Raw genomic sequence first — 23,755 nt, 5'->3', positions numbered from 1 at the left:
GTGTGTGTATATTTCTGTGTGTGTATGTGTGTGTATATTTCTGTGTGTGTGTCTGTGTGTGTATTTCTCTGTGTGTGTGTGCGTATTTCTGTGTGTATGTGTGTGTGTATATTTGTGTGTGTGTGTGTGTATTTCTGTGTGTGTGTATGTGTCTGTATTTCTCTGTGTGTGTGTGTGTGTGTGTGCCACCCAGGTGAGTAGATGGAAATTCTTGGCTCCTTATTGGGGAAAGTGTTCACATGTATTCACAGTCTTTTTTTTTTTTTTTTTTTAAGATTTTATGTATTAATGAGAAAGACAGGAGGAGAGAGAAAGAACCAGACATCACTCTGGTCCATGTGCTGCCGGGGATTGAACTCAGGACCTCATGCTTGAGAGTCCAATGCTTTATCCACTGAGCCACCTCCCAGACCACCACAGTCTTTATTGACCAGCTGTTTGAGCTCAAGATACGCTTCCTGACTTGTCTTCGTCTCTGTGTAAATCATATGGAATCACCTCTGCAAATTTATTTCCTTAGCCCAGATGAAAAAAGGAGAATCAAAACATGCGTGATTAAGTGCCCTGCCCAGGGTAATTAAGACGCATAACAAAAAGTATCTCTGCACACGGTACACACTCTGCTTAACAGTATATGTGACAGAGATCATTGAGAGGAGCTGTCCTCTGCTTGCAGGTAACAGAATCCTGTTTTCATCTGGATGGAATGATAGGAGTGTGTGGACTGGGTTCCCTCCCTCCTTCCCATCCTCATCACTGAGAAAGTGGACTGGGCGTCTCTACAGAGAACAGGCAAGAAGGCTTCCTCCCAGCCCCCCACCTGCAGGAAGATATCTCACGAGTGGTGAGGGGTAGGGCGGCAGGTGTCTGTCTCTTCCCAACCCTCTCAATCTCTCTCTGTCTCTATCCAATAACAAATAAATAAAATGTAATAAAAATAAATTATCACGTGGGGCCCAGGTGGTGGTGCACCTGGCTGAGGGCACGTGTCCTAATGTGCAAGGACCCAGGTTCAAGCCCCCAGCCCCCACTTGCAGGGGGAAAGCCTCACAAGGGGTGGTGTGGGGCTGAAAGTCCCTCTGTCTCCCTCTCTATCTCCCCCTGCCTCTTAATTCGGGCTGTCTCTTTTTTACATAAATATTTTTTATTTTTTATTTACTTACTTAGTATTGGATATATATATATAGAGAGAGAGAAATTGAGAGATGAGGGAAGATAGAGAAGGAGAGAGACAGAGAGACACCTGCAGCCCTGCTTCACCACTCGTGAAGCTTCCCCCCTGCAGGTGCAGAGGCTTGAACCCGGGTCCCTGCACATTGTAATGTGTGCACTTAACCAGGTGCACCAGCACCAGGCCCTGAGTTCTGGCCATCTCTATCCAATACATATGTTATTATATATATATTATATTATGTTATATTATATTATATTATTATTATATATATTATATTATACTAATTTATTTATTTCTTTATTTTTGCCTCCAGGGTTATCGCTGGGGCTTGGTGCCTGCACTACGAATCCACTGCTCCCGGAGGCCATTTTTCCCATTTTGTTGCCCTTGTTGTTGTCATTATTGTTATTGCTGTCATTGATGTCATTGTTGTTGGATAGGACAGAGAGAAATGGAGAGAGGAAGAGAAGACAGAGAGGGGGAGAGAAAGATAGACACCTGCAGACCTGCTTCACCACCTGTGAAGCGACTCCCCTGCAGGTGGGGAGCCGGGGGCTCCAATCGGGATCCTTATGCTGGACCTTGTGCTTTGTGCCATGTGCGCTTAACCCACTGCGCTACCGCCAAACTCCCAGTATTTTATATATTAAAGGTAATAGGGAGTAGGGCGGTAGTGCAATGGGTTAAGCGCATGTGGCACAAAGCGCAAGGACTAGAATAAGGTTCCCGGTTCGAGCCCCAAGCTCCCCACCTGCAGGGGAGTCGCTTCACAGGTGGTGAAGCAGGTCTGCAGGTGTCTCTTTGTCTCTCTTCCTCTCTATCTCCCTCTTCTCTCTCAATTTCTCTCTGTCTCTATCCAATAACAAATAAAATAAATAAATAATTTTTAAAAAGGTAATAATATATTATTAAAAAATAAAATATATTTTTTAAAAAGGAAATAGCAAATCTGTGGGTCGTTTTGTAAAATAACTACCATGCTTTCTTCAAAGACATGGATGGCACAGAAGGAAACAGCCAAAGAACTGTTTAGTTTAAAGAGCACTGGACAGACAGAAGGGACGAAGGTGGCTTGTGATTCGGTGCCGTGTGCTGGGAGAGGAGAACCAAACCCTTATAAAGGCTGTGCAGCCAACTAATGAAATTAAAATGTATCGTGGGGCCTGGGGAGACAGTCGTGAGGAGGAGAGAACTTGCTAACTGAGCAGTCTACCGAAAATCCTGAAACATCTGAGCTGACGAAAGCAAGACAGAAACCTTCTCGCCCTCCTTGTCTGCAGCTGCCACTGGTCTGCGTTCACACAGGCTTCCCCCCGTCTCTGCCTGCCGTGCAATACTTCCTGGTGAAGAAACAGAGGCCCTGGACCTAGGCCAGCCAGAGTTCCACCAAACAGGACAAAAAAAAAAAAAAGACTCTGGCAACATTTTTTTTTTGCCTCCAGGGTGATCACTGGGGCCCAGTGCCTGCACTACGAATCCACTGCTCCTGGAGGCCATTTTCCCCCATTTTGTTGCCCTTGTTATTGTTTTTGTTGCCATTGATGCTGTTACTGTTGGACAGGATACAGAAAAATGGAGAGGACAAGGAAATAGAGAGGGGGAGAGGAAGATAGACACCCGCAGACTTGCTTCACCACCTGTGAAACAGGAGGGGAGAAGGGGCTCAAACCAGGATCCTGGTGTGGGTACTTGCACTTGGCGTCCTGTGCGCTTAACCCGCTGTGCTACAGCCCACCCCCCCGCATCACCACTTCTATACGAGACAGTGCAGCTGCTCCTGTACATGGCCTGACCTTTGTGACCCCTGACCCAAGTCGAAGGCCCAGGCCCAAGCCAACCTACTGTGCCTCCCAGCACTTTCTGCACTCAGCAGGTTGGCCAGCTAACAGTCCACACCATCACTCCCGAGCCACCACCAGGTCTACACCACCAAACCAAGCCATCAATTACGTGTGCTGGTGCTCGGTGCCTCTTTCAGAAAAAAATGGTGGGTGCTAAGGGGCTGGTAGGTGGCACACCTGGTTAAGTGCACACATCACCATGTGCAAGGGCCCAAGTTCGAGCCCCAGCTCCCCACCGGCGGGAAGTGGGGGGGTACGCTTCATGAGTGGTGAAGCTGGTCTGCAGGTGTCTCTCTTTCTCTCCTCCTCTCTATCTTCGCAGGCCTCTCAGTTTCTCTCTGGCAAACGCTAGAAGAAGAAAGTTTCTCTCTGTCCTATCCAAGATAAAATAAGAAAAAAAGGAAAAATACCAGCAGATGGCCTCACAATATTACTATGCTGGGCTAGCTTCGCGTGCGGGAGAAAGATGACCAGGGACTCATGGCTGAGTGGGACGCAGTGCAATCTTTATTGATGAGGAATGCAGTGCAAGCTATCTAGTCTAATCTCTCTTCACTAGAAAGCCCCGTCTTTTATATCTCCTGAGGCAGAAGTGTCAGATCGGAAGAGGAAATACGTAGGGTAGGGGGTGGGGAGAAGGAAAAAGTGTGTGAAGCAGTGGGGATTAAAATGTGGAAAACAGGGTGTGACTAGGAGAGGGGGCAGAGTGGAAAAAGAGCACCAACCAGTGGGAATTAAACCAGTGCGAACAAAGCAGTGATTATGTAAATAGACCACAGCATTAAGCAATGCAACAGAAGGGGTCTTAGAAGCAGGATTTAGAAGCAGAGCAACATTACTAGGTGTTTTAAATCCAACACAGAATACCTCACAGGGGCAACTCCCACAAGAATTTCTGTTCTGACTGGTGGTTACAATTAGCCCTGAAACAGGATGAAATCCAGCTCCTTCCCCCCCGCCGTCAGACTCTTCAGTTGGGAGGCCTCTTCCCAGGCAAAAACTTTAGAGCTTACCTGCTCTCTTGGGCACCAGATATGGGGGGTCTAGAAGGAGTGTCCCGGGGCAGCAGGAGTGAGCAGCCGGGTCTTTCCCTGTGTAAGTAGCAAGAGACGTACCAGAGATCACCGGGGGATGTGTCGTGCACAAAATCCGTTTATTGAACAGCAAAGCAGGATTTATAGGGGGTCACAGGAGGAAGTGACATGTGTATACCATATATGGTAGGGAGGAAGTGACGTGTATACCATATATGGTAGGGAGGAAGTGACATGTGTATACCATATATGGTAGGGAGGAAGTGACATGTGTATACCGTATATGGTAGGGAGGCAAAGGGTCTGGGGGAGGGTCAGGACTTTTCCAGTAATTGTTGAGCAAGAGGTTTAATCAGTTAAAGGAACGAGGAAGCAAGGTTATCAGTAACCAGCTGCCAGAGCGAGGTCCTGAGGGCAGAGAGAAGATAGATCAGATATGATAAAAGGAATGGAATAGGTGGGGAAGTAGGGAGGGGACTTTCAGGGAAAACTATGATTATGTAGATAATAAGGGAGTGGGCTGTTGTGAGGCAGGGAGGCTGATAGGCAGGGTAGACCCTGGAGGCCGTGTACTCCCTTACTCATCCTCTTAGTAGAGAGAGACTGATAGGATTGGCCGTGCCCCTCAGTCCCTCACTTTTCAAAGGGGGGGTTTCCTGCCAAGCTCTACCATATCCTCACAATTTCCTGCATCCCCAAGCCGTACCCCCCGCCCCCCCACACACACACCAGATCCGTGCAGGGACAAGTCACTGAGGGTGGACACCGCCCACTCCCATCCATCCCCATCCACCTGCCCCTCACTCAGCTGCAGCACTAACTGAAACTCATTCTGTGAGGCTGTCTGCAGTAGAACTCAATGAAACACACACACACACACACATCCCTCAAACATTTAAGGGACCTTAAGAGGATGAGAAGGTTCACCATTATGCTGAGTCCACTTGAAGCCTGAGATACAGAGGCTGTAACCTACAAGGGTCCTTCAAGGGGTTCTTCAGAGACCTGAAGATGTTGGGCACTGTGATGTTGGGGAGGGGGCAAGTCCTGGAGCTGTGACCTGGGGGTGGCTACAGAGACCACGGCCGTCTGCTTGCTGCTCAGCTAGTGGCCTTAACACATCTCCCCTGGCATTACGGCGACATTTCCAATGAGAAAGGAGAAGCCATCCCACTATGCTGGGAAATTGTGCAGACGCAATCACATCTGCCATGCTGTCCCCTCAAGCTACTGCTAGTTCCCGCGAGAGTTGGGACATTCTCAGAGTGCCTGTTCCACCATGTTGTCCCCAGGCTACTGCTAGTTCCGCGAGAGTTGGGACATTCTGGAGGGCCTGTTCTGCATGTTGTGCCCTCAGGGCATTGTCAATTCCCCGCAATATTTGCAGTGCTTTGGTTACTTCTCCCCCTTCCCATTCCCACGAGAGTTATTATCCTACCCTGGAGTGCTCTGGTTACTCCTCCCCCTTCCCATTCTCGCAAGAGCTACTCCCATAAAAGCCCTTCTTCTTCTGCACCTCACTGTTTTGCCCGCCCTTCACTTCAGTGATTAGACGCAGGGAAGGTTGCTGAGCGAGGAGGCCATTTTTGCTACCTCCACGTGGCCCAAGCTGCTTCTGTCCCACCCAACTGTGAGGTGCCAGCGCAAATAAAGGGTTGGGTTTCCTTTCTGCTCCAAACCTCCTTTTTCTGCATCCCACCACCACAAACAACACCTCTAAGTGTACAGTGGCACCGCACAGCCCATCGTAAATGAAAGTTGACGTCCTCCTTCAGTGCAGTGCTCGCTTCTTTCCTGCTCATTACTGAGGTGACACTGCCCCACACTTCTGCACCAGCTTTAGGATGACCTCACGTCACCTCAAGTGTGTGATGACAACCACAGCCACTAGCTAGCAGACCTCCACACACACCCAGTGTCACCCTCCAATTCTCCGAGAGCCTCACTTCCTCCCGTTAGGGCTCACTCCTGACTATTGTCAGCACCTAAACATTTGTGTCTTGACTAAGCAGACTGCAGTTGGTGTACTTGCACTAAAGTAAAGGACTCTGGGGTGGGGGGAAGGTTGAGGTCCTGGAACAGGATGGCAGAGGACCCAGTGGGGGTTGTATTGTTCTGTGGAAAACTGGGAAATGTTATGCATGTACAAACTACTTTGTGTTTGCTGTCAACTGTAAAACAGTAATTCCCCCAATAACAAAAAAGAAAACATTAGGGAGTCAGGCGGTCGCACAGCAGGTTAAGCGCAGGCGGCACAAAGCACAAGGACCGGCCTAAGGATCCTGGTTCAAGCCCCCGGCTCCCCACCTGTAGGGGAGTTGCTGCTTCACAGATGGTGAAGCAGGTCGAATGCACACTTCTTACCAGGAAATCTCAGAGGTGACCATTTCAGAGAACGACCACCAGGTAATGGTCTAGTGATCTGAAATCTACCCAGTAGCTACCAGAGATGCTCGCCAGTTTTACTTAAGCCATTTTTCAATTCTGCCCTTCATGGGAAGTGAATGTATTCTGCACTAGCGGCTAGAAAACAGAATGAAGCAGACGGAACCACTGAGCTCCTGAAATGCCAGTTGCCCCGGCCCCACAAGATCATTGCTTCTTCGCTCTTTTAACCAGGGCTTCAAGCAGAAGAAACCTGCTTCCTGGAAACACAGGATCCCTCAAGATAAAACAGAAACTAGTCAGCTTTATTACTCAGGTGAGACCGTTCCTTTCCTAGGATTCTCTAATTCCATTCCAGGTGATCCACTTCCTAACAAAGTCCCAAAACCTAGATATAGACCAGGTCCTTTGAGATAGAGCATAGAGCATATGTTCACATGTATCCATAAACCAGGGCAAAATCTATACCTGAAAGCAAAAGTACACAATAGTCTGCAGTGAGTACCTCCCAACACTTCATCTGCACTATTTCAGCCTTTAGGTCCATAATTGTTCAACAATTTGTTTGGCTTTGTATGTTAACTCTCTTTTCAGCCACCAGGCTCCAGATGCTACCATGATGCCAACCAGACTTCCCTGGGCAGACAACCCCACCAATGTGTCCTGGAGCTCCACTTCCCCAGAGTCCTGCCCCACTAGGGAAAGAGAGAGACAGGCTGGGAGTGTGGACCCACCTGTCAACGCCCATGTTCAGCGGGGAAGCAATGACAGAAGCCAGACCTTCCACCTTCTGCAACCCACAATGACCCTGTGTCCCTACTCCCAGAGGGATAAAGAATGGGAAAGCTATCAGGGGAGGGGATGGGGTATAGAGATCTGGTGGTGGAAACTGTGTGGAGTTGTACCCCTCCTATCCTATGGTTTTGTTAATGTCTCCTTTTTTTAAATAAAAGCAAAACAAAACAAAACAAAAACCAGGAACTAGCCAAACAGGACAGTCTTTAGTCATATCTGGGAAAAAGAGCAAAGTCAATAAGCCTGCCCACCACACTTGCAGTTCAGAAAGGTCACCAAGCATTAATGCTACTCCTTGGTCCTTGGCATGGCTCCCAAGCAAACAAGCCTCTTTCGCAAGAGCGCCAGACGAAAACTACCTGTCTGCTGCTTCTCCAAGCCCTCTGCACCCCCAGCCAAACCAATATCCCTTTGTTGATCAGTTCACTAGGGAAAGACACACGTCTCTCACACCCCACAGGTTGCGGTGATAGCTCAAGACAAGCTGAAAGATTGTTTTTAAAAATGCTTCTCAAGCACTCTCTCACTCAAAAGGCACTGTAATAATTGATTTAAAGACGAGAAGAGCACCAAAGTCATTCAGCACACAGTTGTGAATTAATGAGATCGGTATTGAGCTTTATATCAAGCTCAAAGTCCAGTCACATAATAAGCCCAAAAGGGTTTATGATACTTGCCCATTATGTTTTCATGGTGGCTACTTGGTGGGGATGTCGCTAGGTGTTCTTTCGAACCTGAGACGGGGCTGTTCTTCAGCCAACAGAAGCTACCCAAGAGCATTAGAGAATGTCCACAGCGGGACCTGGAGGAATGACAGGTCACACCCCTTGTATTTTCAGATTCATGAGTAACTGTGAATCAAAGCTGAGTCTTCAGTCCCCTCTCAATTTTGACCTCTCTCCTAGTCAAGGAAAGGAAGCTCCTTTTGTTAAACTCAAAAGACCCAAACAAAGTATCAAAAAGCCGCCTGTGAGCGCCAAACAAAAGATACTGTATAGCATTTATCTACCAATGCAAAAAATTCAGCTCGCTGCAGTAATGACTGCCTACACACCACTGTTTTCTGTTAGAGGTGTTTCTAAACATGCAGGCTAAGGCTGCCCTTGTTCCTAACCCGTGTAGGAGTAGGGGAACCAGAATCTTGGGATTCTCTAACTCTCATGTGTTAGACAACAATTTGATAGAATAATTGGAAAATGCTAAATGTCCCTTAATACACTTCTCCCTTACTACCTTAATAACAGAAGCCCCAGGCCCGGCGGTAGTGCAGCAGGTTAAGTGCAGGTGGCACTAAGCGCAAGGACCGGCATAAGGATTCCAGTTCGAGCCCCTGGCTCCCCACCTGCAGGGGAGTCGCTTCATAAGTGGTGAAGCAGGTCTGCAGGTGTCTGTCTTTCTCTCCCCCTCTTTGTCTCCCCCTTCCTCTCTGCATTTCTCTCTGTCTAGTCAACAACAACGACAACAATAACAACAACAACAAGGGTAACAAAAGGGAAAAAATGGCCTCCAGGAGCCCCAGCGATAACCCTGGAGGAAAAACAAACAAACAAAAAATTACAGAAGCCACAGATTTTTTCCCCCAGCCATGCAGAATAAAAATTGGACTCCTTAGCAACTTGGGGTGGTTGTACAGATGGTTAAATTACAGGAAAAAAAAAAGGTTCTGTAGATTCAGGATGTGGACACTACAGCAGCTGGCCGTTTTTCAGCTTACCAAACTATGCCAAATAGAGCCTGTACAAGCAAGTTCTTTAGGGCCTTCAATGGTTTTTAACATTATTATTATTTTATTATTATTTTATTTAACAGACTACTGATCAATTCTAGTTTACGGTGGTGTGGGGTACTGAACCCAGGACTTTAGAGCCTCAAGCATGAGAGTCTCTCTACATAACCGTTATGCTATCTACCCCCTGCCCCAGGGTCCTCAGTAGTTTTTAAAACTAGAAATAGCTCCTAAGTGTGAAATACCTGTAGGATTGTTGTCAGAGAATACGAAAGGATTCAGCTGGAATTCTAAAAGCCCAAGTGAGTAACGCCAATCATACAGACTGTGAGAAGAGCTGCCACTGGAGCGGAGCTCATCTGACTTCTGATGAATCCAGTCTGCCTCCCCCCACGGCCGGCTACCAGCCCCCAAGTACCCTGACTAAGGCCTGGGCAACTTCAGAAGATCCCCTGAGCATTTTTACAAGCATCAAACACAGGGTGCAGGCAACATATGCTCAAACATACATCTGTGAGCAGGGAGGGAGGGAGACTGGTTGAAGAAGGTATTCAAATTGATGCTAAATTTCCCAAACCTTATTGAAAGTTGCCTGTGTGAAGAAGGTGGAAAAGAAATTATAAATTAGCCAAATGTTACAGAGCCAAAGCTGAGTGAGTAACACTTCACAGTCTGTAGGGAGCAGAATCAGGCTCCAAGCCTGTGAGGGGCAGGAAGCCCTCAATGGGGCCAGGAGCCCAAGTCACTCGTCTTCACAAGGACCACCAAAGACCCTCAAGCCCCATGGCTTACCTCTGCATCACTGTGATGTGACTGTGGTCCCAACTTTGCAGCAACAAAGGAACTACTATACTCAGGTGTCCTGATCTATTACGCTAACGCCTCAACTCACAATCATCAAAGGGACACTTGTTTATAGTAAAGGAGGGGAACCAGAAAGCTCAGAGGACTAGTTACTACTGTAGCAGATGAAGCATTGGCTTGCCCATGGGCGGGAGCAATGATAATAATCAGATCTCTTTCCCTGGGCCCACACATACATACCTATGAATGGTGGCTCCCTGACCCAGAGGCTGGGCAGGGCTTCCTTGGGAAACAATGGCCTTTCCAGGCAAGCCTCCCCAGCTCTGCTTTTCTCTCTTGCTCAACACCCACGAGTAGCTTCCAGAGAACTTAGCTAATCAAACTGGTTTGCAAGCAGAGCCTGGTGGTAGTGCTTGGACTGACAGGCAGCAAGGAACAAACAGTGTGAGGACACAGAGTCAGTGAACTGCAAATTACAAGCCCCTTTCTAAAAGGAGAAAAGTCACCAAGGGGTCTGATATAAATGTTATCGTCCTCTTTTGGAGGGGCTGAAGATCAAACCCACCGTCTCAAATACATAAGGCGTGTGCTCTCCCACCCTCCCAGGAAGCTACAGCCCCAGCCCCAGCCCCAGCCCCAGCCCCAGCCCTGGGGTTTACCCTTCCCGGGGCAAAGTCTGGGGGAACACCAGGTGATTGATCAGAGGATCTGCAGACTCTGAGTCTTCCCAGCACTTCCTGGAAAGGTGTTCTGTGTCCACCTCAGGTACTGTCATCCTAGCACTCGCCTACCCAGCAAGAAGGCTCACAGGTCAGGCCTCATGAATTTCCTGATCATATCATCACTTAGGCAGAAACACCCTCCTCTCCCAACCCTTGCTTCACTTGCCTCAACTATACTAAGGAAGGAAGAAGATATCGTCTTCTGGGTATGGGGTGGACAGCATAATGGTTCTGCAAAGAGACTCTCATACCTGCAGCTCCAAAGTCCCCACAGGATCATAAGCCAGAGCTGAGGAGGAAAAAAAAAAATCTGTTCTTCCATCTCTTTTAATGTCTTCTGACAGAGCATCTGCATCAATGTTACCCCTTGATAAACTTTAGAAGAAACACTATCCAGCTGGCCAAGAGTTATACTGATAAAAACTATATATTTAATAAAGAACAATTGCTGTCCCTATGACAACTTTTTTTAAAATTTTTAAAAATATTTATTTATTTATTTATTCCCTTTTGTTGTCTTTGTTGCTTTATTGTTGTAGTTATTATTGATGTCATCGTTGTTGGACAGGACAGAGAGAAATGGAGAGAGGAGGGGAAGACAGAGAGGGAGAGAGAAAGACAGACACCTGCAGACCTGCTTCACCGCCTGTGAAGCGACCCTTGCAGGTGGGGAGCCGGGGGCTTGAACTGGGATCCTTACTCCAGTCCTAGCGCTTTGCGCCATGTGCGCTTAACCCGCTGCGCTACAGCCTGGCTCCCCCCTATGACAACTTTTAATAAAATCATCAAGCAAGTAAATACAGAAAAACTTGAGATTAACTTAGACACCCAACACACTAAAATCTGAGGATTGTAGACAAGGAATCCTTAAGAGAAAATGGGCTTAGACCTCTAACAGACCATCACTGGCCACACCCATCGGGAACATCATCATAAGCCCTCTGTGGGCTTCTTTAGGACCATACCTACCCTCACTATGAACTAACAATGGTGGGGACTCCCCACTCTCTGAAGGGAGGCTGGTCAGCCTGCTCTGCCCCTCGAGGAAGACGGGTCCTGACATGAGAGCAGCCTAGAATGTTCCAGCTGTGACCAGGGACTGTGAGCTCAGACTGACAGGGACTCAGAGGGCACACAGGCTCCTGTGCTGAATGTGAATAGACATGGGCTCCATATTTTCTTTAATATTTATTTATTTATTCCCTTTTGTCACCCTTGTTGTTTTATTGTTGTAGTTATTATTGTTGTCATCTTTGTCGGATAGGACAGAGAGAAATGGAGAGAGGAGGGGAAGACAGAGAGGGGGAGAGAAAGACAGACACCTGCAGACCTGCTTCACCACCTGTGAAGCGACTCCCCTGCAGGTGGGGAACCAGGGGCTCGAACTGGGATCCTTACTCCAGTCCTTGCGGGGCCCCAGATTTTATCAGTGTGGTAGACAGTTAATTGCATTTATATATCATCAAGTTTGCTAGTAGCTCTCTGCCCTTATCCTGTTTTCTAGTTCTGCTCTCAACTCCGACACCATCTTCCCAGACAGTATTTCTACTTGGCTCCCAGGTTAGCTATCAGGCTCACGCAAAGATTATTAAGATATGGGCTTCTAGGAGCATTCCTACAATCGACTTTCTGGCTTCCTTCCACTCTCAGGCCCCTACTTCCATCTGCTCTATTCTACCTTCAGGTTCATGATTATTAAACAGTTTGTCCTGCTTTCCATCTTACTACCAACTTCCAGCCACCAAGCTGCGAATGCTACCATGTGTAAGGATCCCGGTTCAAGCCCCCGCTCCCCGCCTGCAGGGGAGTCGCTTCACAGGCGGTGAAGCAGGTCTACAGGTGTCTGTCTTTCTCTCCCCGTCTCTGTCTTCCCCTCCTCTCTCCTTTTCTCTCTGTTCTATCCAACAATAATGACATCAAGAACAACAATAATAATAACTACAAGAACAATAAAAAACAACAAGGGCAACAAAAGGGAAAATACATAAATAAAAATTTTTAAAAAGGTTAAAAAAAAAAGACACAGTGGAAAAAAAAATGCTATAAAGAGACCAAAAGAAAAAAAAATACTCAGAAAGATTTGAAGTAGAGCTCTTAGAGTGAAAAATAAAGAAAATAAAATCACTCAAAAAAAAAAAACACTTCAGGATGGGTTAGACAAAAGATTCAACACAGCTGAAGAGAGAAATACTAAACCTGACATTAAGTCTTGAGAAATCACCCAGAATGCAACTAGAGAAAGGGAAGGAAGACAGATACACACTGAAAGGCATGAGAGCTGGAAGCAGTGGATTGGAAGCAATAACCCTGGGGGGAGGGAAGGTGGGGGGCTAGGCGATAGCACAGCAAGTTAAGCGCAAAAGCGTGAGGCCCAGGTGAGGATCCTGATTCCCTGATTCGAGCCCCCGGCTCCCTACCTGCGGGGGGGGGGGGGTCGCTCCCCTTCTCTGTCTTCCCCTCCTCTCTCCATTTTTTTCTGTCCTATCCAATAACAACAACAGCAATAACAACAACAACAATGATAAACAACAAGGGCAACAAAAAGGGAAAAACAGCCTCCAAGAGCAGTGGATTTGTAGTGCAGGCACCGAGCCCGGCAATAACCCTGGAGGCAAAACAAAAAAGAAAAGAAAAGTAGAGGGTTGGGGAGATAGCTCTTTGGTAAATAGACAAATAAAACAGAAAAACTGGAGAAGAAGCGTCTGTGAAGCGTCACGGAGCTGACTGAAGAGCTGGCGAATGACTCGAGACACAGAGGAAACAGCAAACACCTGGTACTGCCTTGAACACAGTGAAGGGAAGGCTAGTCGTGGTTTCCCAGACACAAAAAGTGACAAACATTGGGCAAGGGAGCAGCATGTTCACGGTGCTGAAAGAAAACAAGTGCCACCTGCCAACGCCCATGTTCAGCGGGGAAGCAATGACAGAAGCCAGACCTCCCACCTTCTGCATCCCACAATGACCCTGGGTCCATACTCCCAGGGGGATAAAGAATAGGAAAGCTGTCAGGGGAGGGGATGGGATACGGAGTTCTGGGGGTGGGAATTGTGTGGAGTTGTACCCCTCTTATCCTACGGTTTTGTTAATGTCTCATTTTTAAAATAAATAAATAAATAAATTTTTTTTAAAAAGAACTGCTTTTTAGGGGTGGGGGTGAGGGTTCGGGTCCTAGACCAGGGTGGCAGAGGAGGCTGCATTGTTATGTGGTAATGTTACACATGTACAAAGTATTGTATTTTACTGTCCACGGTAAACCATTAATCCCCCAACAAAGAAATGAATTTTAGGGGGTCAGGCAATAGCGCAGCAGGTTAAGTGCACATGGCGCGAAGCACAAGGACCAGCGTAAGGATCGCAGTTCGAGCCCCCAGCTCCCCACCTGCAGTTGAGTCGCTTCACAGGCGGTGAAGCAGGTCTACAGGTGTCTGTCTTTCTCTCCCCCTCTCTGTCTTCCCCTCCTCTCTCCATCTCTCTCTGTCCTATCCAACAATGACAACAATAATAACAATAACAATAAAACAACAAGGGCAACAAAAGGGAATAAATAAATATTTTCTTAAAAAAAAAAGAACTGCCTTTTGCATGATCACATCAGCATCACAGAAATCCTACCTGTGATCTTCAGCGCACGGTGATCTTGCAGACTAGCAGCAGATATGATAGAGCACTTGGACCATGAAGGAACAGCAGAAAAAGGCGTTTTCATTTTCATAGAGAACAGTAATGGGACATCACCAAGAAAAACTCTAACGAAATGAGTTTTTGTATTGTCTTCAAAGGGTTGTAGAACAGCTTGACATCTGACTGTCTTAGAAATGGTTAAGTGTGCACGGTGTACTTTCAGGGTGATCTTTCCAAGAACAAAAATAGAATGCATAATTTCCAAACCAGCAGAGAGAGAGAAAAAAAAAAAAGAATGATAGCATAAAACAACAAGAACTTTAGTCCAAAGGGAGAAGCAAAAAAAAAAAAAAAAACAAGATTAGCAATGAAAATGAACCAAATATAGTTCAGAGATATTGCTGGGGTATATTTCAATAAGTACAAAAACAAATCAGTAACAAGCAAAAGGTCAACTGTCTGTCCCCCAAGGAAAGACTGAAGATGATCCAGTGCTTAGTCATGGATTCTGTTCTCCAGAGAATCTCAAGAGAGGAGGCTGTGGAATCTCACTAACAGTCGGAAAACTATACACTAATCTGTCATGTTTAGTATTTATTTATTTATTTATTTATTACCCGAGCACTGCTCAGCTCTGGTTTATGGCCATGTGGGAGACTGAACCTGGGACTCTGGAGCCTCCGGCATGAGAGTCTCTTTGCAGAACCATTATGCTATCTACGCCCCCCATACTTTGATGTCTGATCTTTCGTACCTGCTAGACTGATAATGCTGGAAGTTAGGCAACAAGGAAAACAGTAACAGAATTTTTTTTTTTTTTTTTGGTCTGAACAAGGGCTACTGCTGGAGATAAGTGCCTTTTTTGTTTGTCTGTTTGTTTACAGAAGGTGACAGAGAGAAGGAGAGAGACAAAAGAGAGGGGGAAACGTACAGCACTGCTCCACCACAAGTGGGACTTCCCCCCTGCAGGGGAGGACACGGGGTGGGGTGGGGAGGTCCCCTGGTCCTCACACTTGGTGATGTGTGCACTATACCATGTGGACCACTGCCCACCCCAAACTGTGACCCGTTCCCATCACTGAATCCCAGCCGACAATATATTTACAATGAGCGCGCGCCGCGAGGGACTCTGGCTGCAGGATGTGTTCAGCAATGTGTCATTCTTACGAAGCTTAAAAAGTGGCAGCACTGAGGGTACTCACACACTGGGGTCAAGAGCCAGCACGGAGGAGATAACTAACAGGGGACAGACACCTGATGAATTCAGCCAAGTCTTTGTAGAAAGACTTTGTCAAGGACGGGAGCACTTTATGCCGACACAAGTTCTTCATCTTCTCAGGAACTCAGAGCGCTTAACAGCCGCTCTACTTCAGAGACCAGGACAGCGCTGGGCTCGGGCTCGTGACCCTGCAGTCCAGTTTAAAGGAACAGGCCGGGAGTCGGGCGGTAGCGCAGCGGGTTAAGCGCAGGTGGCGCAAAGCGCAAGGACTGGCGTAAGGATCCCAGTTTGAGCCCCCGGCTCCCCACCTGCAGGGGAGTCGCTTCAGAGGCGGTGAAGCAGGTCTGCAGGTGTCTCTCTTTCTCTCCTCCTCTCTGTCTTCCCCTCCTCTCTCCATTTCTCTCTGTCCTGTCCAACAACAACCACATCAATAACAACAACGATAATAACTACAACAATAAAAAGACAACAAGGGCAACAAAAGTGAAAATAAATGAATTAATTAAATAAATAAAATAAAAATTAACAGACCTGGTTTCAAACCACTTTCCAAGACCTCTCTGGCATTCTGAGGCTCCTTTTTCTGTCATCTGCTCTCTGTGACACCCTTCCCTCTGTTTATCCGTACGTGTTTCTTCCACCCCAGTTCCCAGTCCAGGCTGAAGTCCTTGTTGTCCCCAGCAAGGAAAGTAGCTTTCCCAACCCTCTCTCCCTCCTTTCCCAAACCACACTAGTCTCTCTTGGGCTGACGCTGACCAGGGCACCCCGGAACGCCTGGGGAATCCCACCACCCATCCTAGCCTCACGGACAAGCTCAGGATAACGGCAGCGTCGATCGATCCCAGGGGACTTCAGATGACCAGGTGCTGGGGGACACGTCCCACATCTGTGTGTGTGAGTTTGGCTTACTCGTTACCTTTTATACACTCGAGGCTCCACTCTTGTTCCACCACTGTTGAAACTCAGCAAGTTCACAGCTCCTTCAGTCACTGACCTTTTGCCTGGAATAGAAGGGTGCGACGTGAGGACAAAAGGGAAGCCACAAGGAAACAGAGTCCCACTGAGAAAAAAGTGCTGCATGACCATCTATTCCCAAAGCAACAAGCGCTGTGAATCAAGTAGAATTTCTGACTAGAGGAGCTGGGGCTTGAACCTTGGACCTTTGGTGCTGCAGACACTAAATGCTTTGTGCATAACCAGTATGCTGTCTTCCCAGGTGACCAAGAAGAATTTCTATCTTAGTCTTGGTCACTCATCTTCAGCCAAAATACGATGAATACCGACACTTGCAGGAAAAATCAGTATCATGCACAAAGAGAATTCATGTGTATTTTCTCATCTGAGCATCTGTCTGATCTTTTCATAAGACCTTGAGAATAGGCAAGTGCTACTTTTTCAACACAGTCATTTTCAGTCTCAAGAGCCAGGCAATTTTCTCCCGACCGCTGAGCCGGCGAGAGGAGAAATTAGCCCCTAGGACACCAAATGATACTACGGTTCCGACTTGAAACAGCTTAGGATGCTAGGTATTTCCTTACTCAACAAATACAGAATGGTTTTTCACACTTCACAAAAGAGAAACCGCCTTAGAGTTGACAGTTTTTAACTACAGACAACCCAGAAGACAGAAAACCAATACCAAGATAGCTGAGAAACGTGTATCTTCCAAGCCTGAGATGTCAGCCTCCCAACACCTCAAACATGGTGAGATCTTTCCTAACACAGGGGACTACCTAGTTCCATGTTAAGATGATGCATCACCTACCAAAGTTACAGAGACTACACACAGGCTAGGGCCTAGGGTCCTGGGGACAGGGAGACATGGAACCATAAGCAAGGAGGCAGCTAGACAACTTCAAAAAAAAGTGCTGAACATTCCTCTGTGATTAGAGTTAGACTTCATAAGCCTGGGATTCTAGTGGAAGTGCCTGAAGAAGGCGCCATAAATTCTCTAATCGATCAGACTTAGACTAGATTAGTTTGGCAATCCAGCAGAAAGGCCCAAAGAAGACAGATTCCGAAAATCCCAATTCTAGTTGGGCTCAACAAACGACATTCAATCCTCAAACAGCCAGGAGAAAGTCTAAGGTCGTCAGATAAAGAGAGGCCTGCAAAAGCTACATATGGACAAGAGACTGGCTCACTTAATAACGGCCTTTTTGGTCAGTGTCACACCACCTCAACATCTGAAGCTCTAATGGGGAATCCTTGGATTGCTACACGCATATGATGGGCCTAGACCTCTCACAGACCCCTCTCTCCAGCATCACTGGTCACTGCCATCAGGAACGTCAGCACAAGCCCTCCTGGGGCCTCTCCAGGCCCTGCCCTCACTGCAGAGCAGCCATGGTGGGGACTCCCCACTCTCTGAAGGGAGGCTGGTCACTCTGCTCTGCCCCTCGAGGAAGACGGGTCCTAACATGAGAGCAGCCTAGAAGGTTCCAGCTGTGACCAGGGACTGTGAGCTCAGACTGACAGGGACTCGGATGTCACACAGGCTCCTGTGCTGAATATAAATATGTAAATGGGTCCTGGGTCAGGTGATGGGCTAAACAGTTCATTTTCTTCATAGATTTTTTTTTTTCTAAGAATGGGAGCTACTCTCAGCCCTAATCCAACTTTCTAGCTCCTTTCTCTACTCTGACACCATCCTCTCAGACAATATTTTTGTCCAACTTCACGTTATCTATGAACTCAAGCAAAAAATTACAATAGTCATGGGCCTCTAGGAACAGGACTAAAATGGACTTCCTAGCTTCTTTATACCCTAAGATCCCTAATCTCATTTGCTCTGTTCCCACTTTTGTTTCCTGTTCATTAATCATTTTGTCCTGCTTTATGTCTTGCTGCTTTTCAGCCACCAAGCTACAGACACTATCATGATTCCATCCTTACTCCCCTGGGCAGACGACTTCATCCATGCATCCTGGAATCTCCCCTCCCCAGGCTCCCAGCCCACTAGGGAAAGAGAGAAACAGGCTGGAGGTATGGACCCACCTGCCAACACCCACGCCCAATGTAGAAGCAATTACAGAAGCCAGAACTCCCACCTTCTGCATCTCAAAAAGAATTTTGATCCCAGAGGGGGAGAAATGTTAGGAGAAGATGACCTGAGGGCTTTGAACTCCAACTCCATCAGGAACCAGAGAGAGAAGAGGAAAAAAAAAAAATTGAAGGACATTTGGATGTAGTCATAAGTGTAGGTGTGACTTGGAAAGCAAGAGAAGACGGAACCATGGAAAAAATGGGCCAGTATATACAAACATAGGCAGAGCGTTGTCGAAATAACAGTGAACCCGTATCTGCAACCTTGAGAGAACTGCTGTAGCTTCCAACGGAGGGAGTGGGGACAGAGCTTCAGCAGTGGGAATGGTGTGAAGTTATGCCCCTGTTATCTTCCAATTTTGCACATCAAAATTAAATCACTAACAAGAAAAGCGCATATTTTCCACAACCCTTCCTTTTCCTCTTTAAGTCACTGTTGAAACTTTAACTAGAAAGAGGAGGCGTTGAGGCTGTGTTGTAACTTGAGACTTAAAAGGGGGCTTAGTGCAAAGACTGGGGTTCAAGCCCCTGTCCCCACCTGCAGAGGGGAAGACTTCACAAAACAAAAGGTGAAGCAACACTGCAGGTGTCTCTCTAACTTATCCCTCTCCCAACCCCCCCCTCAAGTTCTCTGTTTCTATCCAATAATAAATAAATAAATAAATGTTTACTACACGGTCCAGCAAAAAAGTGGGGGACAGGGGGCTTAGGGCTTTAGGGCTACGGCACTCTTAAAGGATTCACAGCTGGGAGCTGGGGACGGGTTTAAACAATAAAAGGTTTTATTAGGGTGAAATGGGTAAAAGGCAAAATAAGCAATTATCACCATGGGTTAAGAGTACTCTAGGTCCATAAAGTCCGAGTATAGTTATCAAAAGTTTAGTCCCATGTGGTAAACAATTGTCAGCTGAGGTCTAGGTTGCTCGTGGCTGTAGTGGGTCTAAAAGTTTACAGGCCAGCAGAGTCACACCTGTTCAGTTCCCTGGTGAAGCAGCCACAGCGGATACCTGGAGCATCTCTGTCGAGATGCTTCTGACCAGGAGAAGCAGCAGCGTGGAGGGGAAAGAGCATTCGGGAAACACTGACCAGCATACGGAAGTGCAGAGACCATGCTGCGATAGCACTAAGGCTCAAAGAAGGTGAGGGATGGCAGAGAGCTGAGAGACACGCCAGCCCAGCCGGGAGCCAGAGCAGGAGGAGAGGGCCTACGACGTCCTGGGGAATCTCAGCTAGAGTGTGCCCACAGTCCCCTTCCTTACGCCGTCCACGGGAACTAACGCCAGCTAGTGCAAAGCACGTCCCACATACTGGACAACACCGGCTTGCAGAATGGTTTGTTATTGTGTCTGCACTGCCGTTCAGGAAAGGCTTTCTCAGGGCACCCGGCCACACAGGGCAGGCAGATCAACACTGGGTCTTGGCCAGGGAAAAGGATCTCGCTGTCTTGTTCCAGAGAAGTGGGTCAAAAGCACCATTCCTGCATCTGCATGCCAGGCATCACTCGGAGGGCCCAAAGCCAGGAAGGCCTTGCATGGCTTTCTTTCTTCCACATGCCAACTGTGGTTACAGGGCCACTGCCCCAGAGGACGTGTGTGTTGAAGTCTCTGGAATAACCAGCTGAAGATCACTGGCTGTTTACAACCTTAGTCCCAGTCAGTACCTTCACCTGTTCAAGACAGTATATTTCCTAAGATCGTTGTGAGAATCAGGAGGAACTAAAAAGGCCAGTGAATGAGCCATCCTTCGGAGATCCTGCCCACAATTCACTAGTGGTGTAGCATGTACTGAGGAGTATGTGGGTCATAGTGGCCAGTCTCTGTGACGTATCAGGCAGTGCAGGGCTTTAAATGCATATCCTCGGACCTTAGTCTTGATTCAGCAAGCTACTGGGCAAGAACTTGAAAGGTTAGATGTCCATAGGTGTGGGGGCTTACTTCTGGGCTCTCAAGTCTATTCCACTGGTCAGTATGTCTATTCATGTTCCAGTACCAAGCAGTTTTGATGACAATGGCCCTATAATACAATTTGAGATCTGGGAGTGTGATGCCTCCAGTTCTGTTCTTTCTTCTCAAGATTGTTTTGGCAATTTTAGGCCTTTTCTGGTTCCAGACAAACATTTGGAGCATTTGTTCTTGTCTCCTAAAAATGTGGTTGGGATCTTGATGGGGACAGCATTAAATCTGTAGATGGCTCTGGGTAGTATATTCATTCTGATGATGTTAATTCTTCCAACCCATGACCATGGAATCTCTTTCCACTTCTTTGTGTCTTTTTCAATTTCCTTCAGTAGTGACTCATAATTTTCAGTATACAAATCTTTCATTTCTTTGGTTAGGTTTATTCCTAGATGTTTTATTGTTTTTGTTGCTATAGTAAAAGGAATTGATTTCTGGCTTTCATCTTCTTCTAACTTAGTGTTTGCATAGAGGAGTATCACTGACTTTTGTATGTTAATTTTGTAGCCTGACACCTTACTGTATTGCCTGGTGATTTCCAAAAGCTTCTTGCTGGATACTTTAGGTTTTTCTATGTAAACTATCATGTCATCTGAGTGGCTGAGTAAGTTGTGGTCTGTATACACAATGGACTATTACTCGGCTATTAAAAATGGTGATTTAACAGTTTTCAGCCCATCATGGATGGATCTTGAAGCAATCAAATTAAGTGAGATAAGTCAAAGAGAGAAGGATGAATATGGGATGATCTCACTCATAGACAGAAACTGAGGAATAAGAACAGAAGGGAAAACACTAAGCAGAATTTGGACTGGAGTTGGTGTATTGCACCAAAGTAAAAGACTCTGGGATGGGAGTGGGGGAGGGTTCAGGTCCTGGATCATGATGGCTGAGGAGGACCCAGAGGGGGGTGAATTGTTATGTGGAAAACTAGGAAATGTTATGTATGTACAAACTATTGTTGACTATAAACCATTAATTCCCCAATAAAGAAATAAAAATAAATAAAACTGCATCTTTCCAACAAGAGATCAGTCTTAAGAGAGAATAAACTTCCTTGGGCACACAAATCCTGGTAGATTTATTTCTAAAATGTCTACAGCTCACACACTGTTGACAGAACTTGTAGGGATGTTGTAACCACAAAAGCAACATCAGACAACAGTTACTGAATGCCAGGAATTATCTGAAGCTCTTTCTGAATTGACCCATTTAAGGCTTGAAATTAAGTCAGCATCTTGAGAGACTTCCCTTGCCCGTGCCCCACCGTAGCCCTCCCACCCCCACCCCCACAGCTGAGGAAGCAAGACAGCTGGAGAGCCTGTTCTTGCAAACAGGGTCACATACTCACAAGCCAGAACTCTGTTTCGATCTGGACATATCTACAAGCCTGTCTGATAAACTGGACATGATCTTGAGCCTACTGAACAGAAAAAAAAAATTTTCAGAAACTTCTTTACTCTGTCTCCATGTCTTTCTGTCTCTCAAATGTCCAGTCTATCGAAACTGTTGGGTATTAAGCCAACTCCCCCTGCACCATGCTCCATTGCTGACACTATGGTCTATTTACATAATCATTGTTTTGCCTGAAAGATCCCCACCTTTGATCTCTCTTCTTTCTACCTCGATACCTGCCCTGCCTGCAGGGTATTAATTAATCCCACCAGTTAAAACCTTCGCAACAGTTGCTAAGGAAGTTCCCAGCATGCCTTTTCCCTTTCTCCACCCTCCTTTCCTAGCCATTTCCCTTTCCAACTTGCCACTTCCATTTCTTTTTTTTTTCAAACTTTTAAAAACATTTTATTTATTTATTAATTTATTAGAGATAGAAATGGATGACAAAGGGGGAAGTAGATGCAGAGGGATAGAGAAAATTGCAGCTCCGCTTAAGCACTTGTGAAACTTCCCCCTGCAGTTGGGGACTAGAGGCTTGAACAGGGATCCCTGTGCACTGTGACATGGGCACTCTAACAGGTGTGGCACTGGTGAGTCCTATTTTCAAATATTTGAGTTAACTTCATATTTAATTTTAGTTTGGGATCATGAGGAATATAAGATTATACTATCTTACCAAATAAAAAGTTAAGAAATTCATAATATTGAATTAATAGGTTTTTTTACTTCTTTTTTTTCTTTTTCTTTTTTTTTTATTTAAGAAAGGATTAATTAACAAAACCATAGGGTAGGCGGGGTACAACTCCCACAATTTGCCACTTCCATTTCTAATAGATAAAAGCGTTGTCTCTGATCAATAAAGGCATTGCATTGTGTTTCCGCTCTGCCATGGAGAGTTCCTGGTCTCTCTCCCGTGTTGCTGAGTAAGCAGCAGCCCAGGTTGGCTCCAGTCGAGTTCTCTCCAACCCAGAGAGCACATGCCCCGGAAGAAACACCCTCATGCTAGCCCGGCACAAAACTATCTTCATCTTCAACCCATGGATGGGAAAGAATCTGTCCAAACTTTCCACAGTTTTTGTAGGAAAGAGAGGGGGAAATGAACACAGCCCTAGTGCCACTGCTACTGTAAGGAGAAAATGACAGCATGCGAGCAGAATCCTTAAGAGCAAGAAAGGGGACATGGCTAGTTTGAGGATGACAAGGCAGCTGTCCCACTGAAGTCTCTGTTCTGTATTACCAAGCAGGGGCCGGGTGGTGGTGCACCTAATTGAGTGCACATGTTACAGTGCACAAGGTCCTAGACTCAAGGCCCTGGTCCCCACCTGAAGGGGGTAAGGTTTGTGAGTGGTGAAGCAGGGCTGGAGGTGTCTCTCTGTCTCTCTCCCTCTCTATCTTCCCCTTCTTTCTCTATTTCTGGCTGTATCTACCAAATAAATAAATAAATATCCCCAACTAATTTTAACAGGGGAAGCTCTGCAATGGTAAGGAAGACCACAGAGCCCCAACATGCCCCTGGTACACTTCACATACTTGGCATTTAGAGAATATGTAGCGACTAGCCTCTAGACCACTTGTGAAAATGCCTTCTCCCGACGTCTCCCTAGGCAGCAGATTCAGGATGAAGTGTTGGTACATGCCTGGCTGCTGGGTCTGTGGCAGGCACCCGGATGATCTGCTTTTCTCCTGGTTGTGCTTCCGAGTTTTCTTGCTAAATAAATCACGTTCTACAGCAACAGACACCAGGCACAGCCACAGCAGTGAAGCCATGGAGATGGCATTTTCCAGCAGGTTAATAGTCACACCCTCCTCAGGGTCTGGTTTTCCAGCCTTTATACCACTTACGGACATCACAAGGTAGGTATTCTTACCCTCTTTTTACAAATTGGGAAAAGAAAGAAGAAGGAAAAAAAGGACTTTATCTTCAATGAAGTGACGCGTCCATGTCCGACCTGGATAAGGATCTTTTAAATGAGCTAACAGAGGCCCAGGGCCAACTGGGGCATGCCAACAGACACAGGAGACAGCGTGCTCTGGCTCAC

The 23,755-nt window shown here is 46.6% G+C and overlaps 1 long non-coding RNA gene across 1 annotated transcript in view; it reads right to left on the bottom strand.

Moving 5' to 3' along the window:
• Positions 1–23,755, bottom strand: part of LOC132537546 (uncharacterized) — a 174,743-nt gene that overhangs the window by 69,231 nt on the left and 81,757 nt on the right. Inside the window, exon 2 of the long non-coding RNA XR_009549020.1 lies at positions 16,238–16,322. This is a non-coding gene — a long non-coding RNA (uncharacterized LOC132537546). The remainder of the gene's footprint in view (positions 1–16,237; positions 16,323–23,755) is intronic.

This window comes from Erinaceus europaeus, chromosome 1 (genome assembly GCF_950295315.1).
Source record: "Erinaceus europaeus chromosome 1, mEriEur2.1, whole genome shotgun sequence".
In the NCBI taxonomy this organism is placed as follows: Eukaryota; Metazoa; Chordata; class Mammalia; order Eulipotyphla; family Erinaceidae; genus Erinaceus; species Erinaceus europaeus.
This window is presented reverse-complemented; position numbering and strand designations above follow the sequence as displayed.